The sequence below is a fragment of the Olea europaea genome, unplaced genomic scaffold (assembly GCF_002742605.1).
Source record: "Olea europaea var. sylvestris unplaced genomic scaffold, O_europaea_v1 scaffold190, whole genome shotgun sequence".
NCBI lineage: Eukaryota > Viridiplantae > Streptophyta > Magnoliopsida > Lamiales > Oleaceae > Olea > Olea europaea.
The window spans coordinates 51,278-58,062 of NW_019236807.1; positions in this window are offsets into that span (position 1 = coordinate 51,278).

A 6,785-nucleotide genomic window follows, 5' to 3' on the forward strand; every position below is an offset into this window, starting at 1 on the left:
TTTAATTAAATTTAAATCTTCAGGATAAACTGCCACAATTATAAATTCAATATTTGCTTTCTTTACGAAAATATATGGACATACATCATCATTTTTATAATCCTACCTCAATAAATATTAGCTAAGGCAATTATACCACATATGTCCATATTATTTCAATCCATATAATGATATTTGAGATTTAATGGAGAACATGTTTCATTTGTTCCTAACACTATAAATCATTCAGGGACTCATATATATATAGAACTAGGCAATTACTATATCTATAAAATGCATATCAAGCCTTGTGACACAGTCAAACTAATTAAGAATAAAAATGTTATGGTATCTATCATGGAAAAATATGATTCCTCATAATCAATTCATAATATTTGTAAGAAACCTTGAGCTACGAGTCGAGATTTGTATGTTGTAATTTCATTATATTCATTTCTCTTTCGTATAAAAATCCTTTTTTATTCTACAAAGATTACATTTTTAAGTGTTCGAACTACAGGTCCAAACATTTTTCATTTTCCTAAGGAATTTAATTCCGCCTATATGGTTTCTTTTCATTTTGGGCAATCATTTTTATATTGACATTCTTTGATAGATCGTGGTTCATGATCACTATTTTGCATAATATCAAGGGCTACATTAAAGACGAAAATTGGAGTTCGGTGTACAATAGAAGTCTCTACTCGCTTGGTCAAAGAAGCCACTTTACTCTAGGACAAGTGGACTTTCTTCTTTAAATTTTCGATCTCTGTCAAGGTAGAGACGGGCTTCATGGACTCCTCGGCTTGCTACTTTTTTATGACCTCAGCATCGACCTTAACTTTTTTGGTCTTTCTCATTCTGGGAGATCTTATTAAAAAGCTCATTATTTTTCTTCTAAAGGTTTTTATAGAAGACTTTAGCTTCTATGGAAATCCCAAACGCCCTCCCCATTTGGCTTACCATACATTAGTTGAATCACTGGACTCGACGAAAGTTTTCCATCTATCTGTCCAGTACATGTGGAATGTGGCAATAGCCATTTGGACATCTAGACATAGCATGGACAGAGCCTTCGGAGCCAGTTTATCACTCCTCTTCGACAACGAGATCTTCGTCTTAGAAGGTAGTACATCTAAAGCATTTGAGGTATCGCTCAACACCCTCTGCTTCTTTGAAGAATCATGACTTGAAGGCTCCACGGAAGATGGCCTCTTCTGTCCCATAACTGCAACAATGGATGCTGCCATCAACATTTTCCTTGCAGAAACTTGAAACCCAGGAGGTAGATTAACAGTGGACCCCTAGTGGAAAAGAATATAAATTTCTTCTTGAAAACCTCCTCCACCATATTCTTTCCTTTGTTCTTTGGAGTAAGTCATCCCTCATCTTTATGGTCAACATTTTTCTTGCTAACCCTATCCACTTTGTCCTTTACCTGCTTAGTAGTAGCAAATGAGGGCTTGCGCCCGTTCTTCCTAGTCGTGAAGGTCGCGGGTAGTATGGACGCATGTGTGGGGCCATGTATTTTCTCTTTTCAATTTTTTTTCAAAAAAAAACCACAAGATCAATATGAATGATACTCTCAAATAGGAAAGTACCATTTCCCAAAATGTTACCTCTTCGAGCCATCGGTCCGAACTCTTCAAAAAATCAACAAGCGAGAATCAAACCTTCAAACTCTCAAGAAGATAAATGAAGAAAATAAATGTCCTCTACAACACCCAACTCTGCCTTAAGTCAACTCGAAGCAATCAACCGATCCTACAACATATTAAAAGTCAAAGTCAATTCAATTATAACACAAAGACAACTAAGGATAGGACACTCATGAGCTTTGGAGTAGGTGGTTGGAACTGTCACGTGAGGGACCTTGTCATCCTCACAAGTCTGCCACTGCCCTTTTACCCAGAGCCAGGTTTCTTTCTATCATTTGATGGATGAGGAAAGACTTATAATGAACGGAGATTGTGCCCTATAGATACAGCGGGTACTAATACCTGGAATCCCTGTTCCTAAGACCCTAGGTTGGAAAATAGATTAGAAGTCGTGGAGGGGCATGTCCTTGCTAAGGGAAGTATTCTTTCATAGGAAGTAGGTCTCCACTAGTTAGGCCCAAGCATCAAGGACGAGCTGGGAAGGTGCTAGCCCGTATGACCTAAAGACAACTCTAAAGAAAGGATGAAGGACGGATAAAGTCCCTCTTCAAAGGAACTCACTCACAGCCACGCACCCCCTGCCTAGGAAAATAGGCTCACTCATCAGGAGATGGTGCTAACAATTAGATTGTATAGGGTATTCAGTATTTCTCTCTAGTATCTACCAGGTCGACAGCAATTACCTTTGAAGGAATTTTGATTGCCCTTAACCTATGTCATAATCTATTTGACCCTCCCTCATGAGTAAGACACTTTGACTAGCCATAATGGCATGGACAAGGTCAATAGTGCTGGTTATTTTAACCCTCATCTTCGAAGCTACCGCCCTAATGTTAGTCTCTCCCTTAGAAGATGAAGAAGACATGATATTCAAAATGAAAGTGGAGATTTGTTAAGAGATACTTACGGAAATAAAACACAACATAAATCATCAAATTTCTTAAAAATAACCAAAATAGTTCAATGACTATAAGTAAATCATAGAAGGTTTAAGAGCTTTTTGGAGTTTTCGAAAGTTTGATTTCTTTTTGTTAAAATTAAAGAATGATTTTTCCCAAAATTGTAGCATTTTATAGGCGAGGGACATCAACCTCAGCAATTGGATTTCGATCCGAACCATCCAACTGCTTATTTAAGATTCAATCTAAGCACCCATAACATCTGTCGTTTTGTATTTTAGGCTCAAATCAAAGCGTTCGACTCACACACACATACACATTATCCCAACGAATCACTTACGGTAATTAACATTACTTATTAAATGCAGCACAAGTTAAGTGTATGAAAAGTTGAACAGTCCCAGTTGTCTATTCTTGAAAACGCACAAAATAGGAAATCATTTAGGCACAATAACTAAGAACAATCCATTTTCTCAATGTTTCAAAAAACATACAACTTCGAAGTCAACACGTTTACAGCCTCAGCAAATTGCAGAAACGCCCCACCTCAACTCCAATGTTGACAGCTTTGGCAAATCGCATATGCTTTAGTATTTTTTCATGATAGATAGCTTTGGCCAAGTGGCTCCTAGCTGCCACTTTAATATGGTAACACTTCATCTCTTTCAAATAGACAATTTTGTTCAATAGGACTTTAGCTACTTTTACGAAGTTCAACAAATCCAAAGTACACAGTGTCGACAATTTTTTTCTTAATTCAAATTTCAAGTATTATATAAATATTCATACTCTAACTTGGGAGACTGTTGTGGTGGGACAATTATACCCAGTAGTCCAACAAGAGGAACCAAAAGGGTACACTCCATGTAATGCCCCGAATTCTTGGAACCCGAAGCGTAAAAAAAAATAAATCATTTTTTTCTTTGGTTCGACCCCTTTGATGTTAGCCAAAGTATTTTATAAATGCGAATTTTTTTTTGAAACATATAAAATTATAATGGAAGGTTGTTATTCATATAAATTAAAGCAAATATAGCAAAATTTGATTTTGGAAAAGATTTGGAGGCAATTAGGCAATTATGGATTTAACAACAGTAGAAGAAAAAATTATTTGGCCTAGCAAATGTCTATTAAAATTTACGAAATTTTTACAGGGACTAAAGCATTTATATATGTACCACATATAAAAATTTAGGGTCTCAATGATAACGTTTGAATTTTTTTGGATAATTTTTTTGAGAATTTCCAAAGGCCACTATTAGAAGACTCATAGACCTTTCAATCCTCACTGATTTCACTTAAAAACATGCACCATAGCCAAGGGCAAAGCCAGGAATTACTATAACGGTGGGCTAAAAATCTTAAAAATTAGATACCGTGCTATTAGATACTCGCCATCAGGGGTTGCCTTAATTCTAGTAGTCGCAGTTTCAAACCTCATATCCTGTATCAAATCCACTCTTCGCCTTTCTCTGATAATCTAGAAGCAGACCCAAAATGAAACAGATCATTTACAATAACTTACCAAGAGCAAAATTAACATCAATATTAATCTCTTTTAAAATTTCAAAAGCATCTTAGCATCCAGTAAATTAAAATGAAATAAAGTCAAAAACCAACCTTTATCCGAAAACTAATTAAAAGAAGACAATATGTTTCAAATAACCATTTTAAGCATCAAGCCACCTCTAGTGATCGATAATATTTCAAATTTGATACGAAAAAGTCTGCATTTTACCAAGAAAGAATAGTTCACAAAAGAAAAGACAATCCATTGTACCGGGATTTTTATGAAGAAATCTGGATGCGATTACTCACCAATCACCCTATTACTAGTAAAACCCAGCACAAACAACTGAAGAAATCTTTAAATAGCTGTACATAAAACACATAATTATTCTTGAAAAATTACTCTACATTGAATCCTATACAAAAAAAGGGCTTTAGTAAAACAAATTATTCAAAATACACAAATTCAATTTAACATTTAGATTTCAAAAAAGGGTCACGGACTCACCGCCACTCACTACAGTCAGTAGGGAGCAGGCTGGCAGTGAGTCGACTATCGACGGTTCCATTCGGTACGGCTACGGGCAGGGGCAAAGTGAAAAGATTTAGGAATTTTGATTTTTGGGAATTGTTCGAATTGATTTTGCAAAAGAAAACGGGAATGGCTGAATGGAAAAGAAAGGGGATTATACACGTAAATCAGAATAAGAAAATGAGCAATGGTCTAACTAATGGGTATTATTATTGGGCCTAAAATTATATAGAATTAGTGGGCTACAGATTAAAGATTTTTTTTAGGCGGGCTACCCACTAAATTTACTTGTTAGTGGGCTAATGTGGTTAAATTGAATACAATTCAAACCAAATTTTTTATTTTTATTTTTTTGGTTGCATCTAGGCCTGGGTGACAGTGGGCTGCAGCCAAGTGTAGCCCACCATTGAATCTGCCTCTGACCATAGCCAAGTTATACCATTTTCAAATAGGAGGACAGAATTTGAAATTTAACCCAGCATAAATTAAACTTCATATATATTCAATCCAACACTTCTAAATTCTAGTTAACATGCATTGTCTATGAAACTAGACAAAATAAACATTAAAAACATTTCTAAAAAGTGTCATCTAAGTATCCATAAAATGTTTACATAAATGGAAATTTTTTAAGAAGTTGAAAGTATTTCAGATCGTTGAACACTTGTCACTATGCCAACAGATGAATACTATAAATAATACTCAGTAGGAAACACTTAAGTAAATGATAAAAATATATATTTTCAAAAATGCAAACTTTATTCGATTGTATCACCGTCAATTTCAAGCGAATGGTGATCAGTCAGCTCGCTTATTTGTAGGTTTTGATAACCCCATTTCATTTATTATAATCATCTCTTCATATCTTGTATAAATCATCAAACGGTGATTCAATCATGAGTAACACAATAAGAAGTTTAACGCAAACAAAATCATATAAATCTTACATCACTTATAAAAGCGCCGAAACACCCCTACCTTAATGCTTGGAATTCGAATACCCTTTTTGTGTCCAAAATAAAATGTGGCGCACTAAGCCTCTCCTTCAAATAAAATTTCAGATTTAGAGGTTCCTTTAAATTATGGGAAAATGGCAAAATGACTTTCTGTAAAATTATAATAGTTTGGGAGATAAAATGTGGTTAAAGGAGTTGAAATTTGGGCTTTCAAAATAAACTTATGACTTTTAAAACAAAAAGGACGGTTTTAATTTTAAATTTCATATGAAATGGTGGTTGTTATACATTTAAAAAGGGAGGTTACAAAAATAATGTAAGTGGGGAGTTAATGAATTAAAATGGTTTTGAAATTGATTCTTAAAATTGGACGATCAGGGAGTTTTTTGGTGTGTGTGGGTAGTTGACAAAGAAATGGTAATAGGCAATTTTTTTTGGATTTGTATGCTACACGTGCAAAATAACTTCCAAATTCAAAAAAAGGCAGTTTTATTTTTTTATGTGTGTGTGTGTATATATACACACACATACAAGTGTATCTAATTTTTAAAAATTTAAGGACATAATAGAGGTAGCAATTGATATAGAGTGTGTCGTCAAAATAATGTAACAAAATAAAATTTGTTGTCTAAAGAGATTTCAACACCTTACAAAATTTTTAAAAACAAGGACGCGAAACTTTATTATCGTGACCAAAACTTTAATTTGAATTCTTAGGGAAGTGTCGTAGCGACGTAATAATATAACCCAAATTATATTTGAATTATATAATTTTATTTTGAAACGAAACAAAATATTTTTTTTTCGGTCGCTACACCCCAATTCCAAGCATACATAGCAACCACGTGGGGGCAATAAACAAAGGAAAAGTAAAAGATTGGCCCAAGTTAAAAGGTCAAAGCCCACTCAATTGTCGAAGACCTGTACAGCCAAGGCTTTCTATTACTCTCTCCCTCCAAAGGGCCTTAGATTAGGAACAATTCCTAAGGAGATCATCGTATCCAATGAACGATTGATGTGACCACTTGCAGCCCAATTAATTGTGTACACTAACACACTCCAAAGGAAGACTCCTTTTTCCCACACACTTGAGTGCACCATATGGCAAGTGGGCAATGGGACAGTTATGATAGGATATCTCAATAGGTCAGATACAACCACATTTGCTTCATCCAACGATCGAGATCAATGTTGTACCACTGTAAATATCAACCGTTGTAACACTTTGAATGTTAATCCAACTCTTTAAATA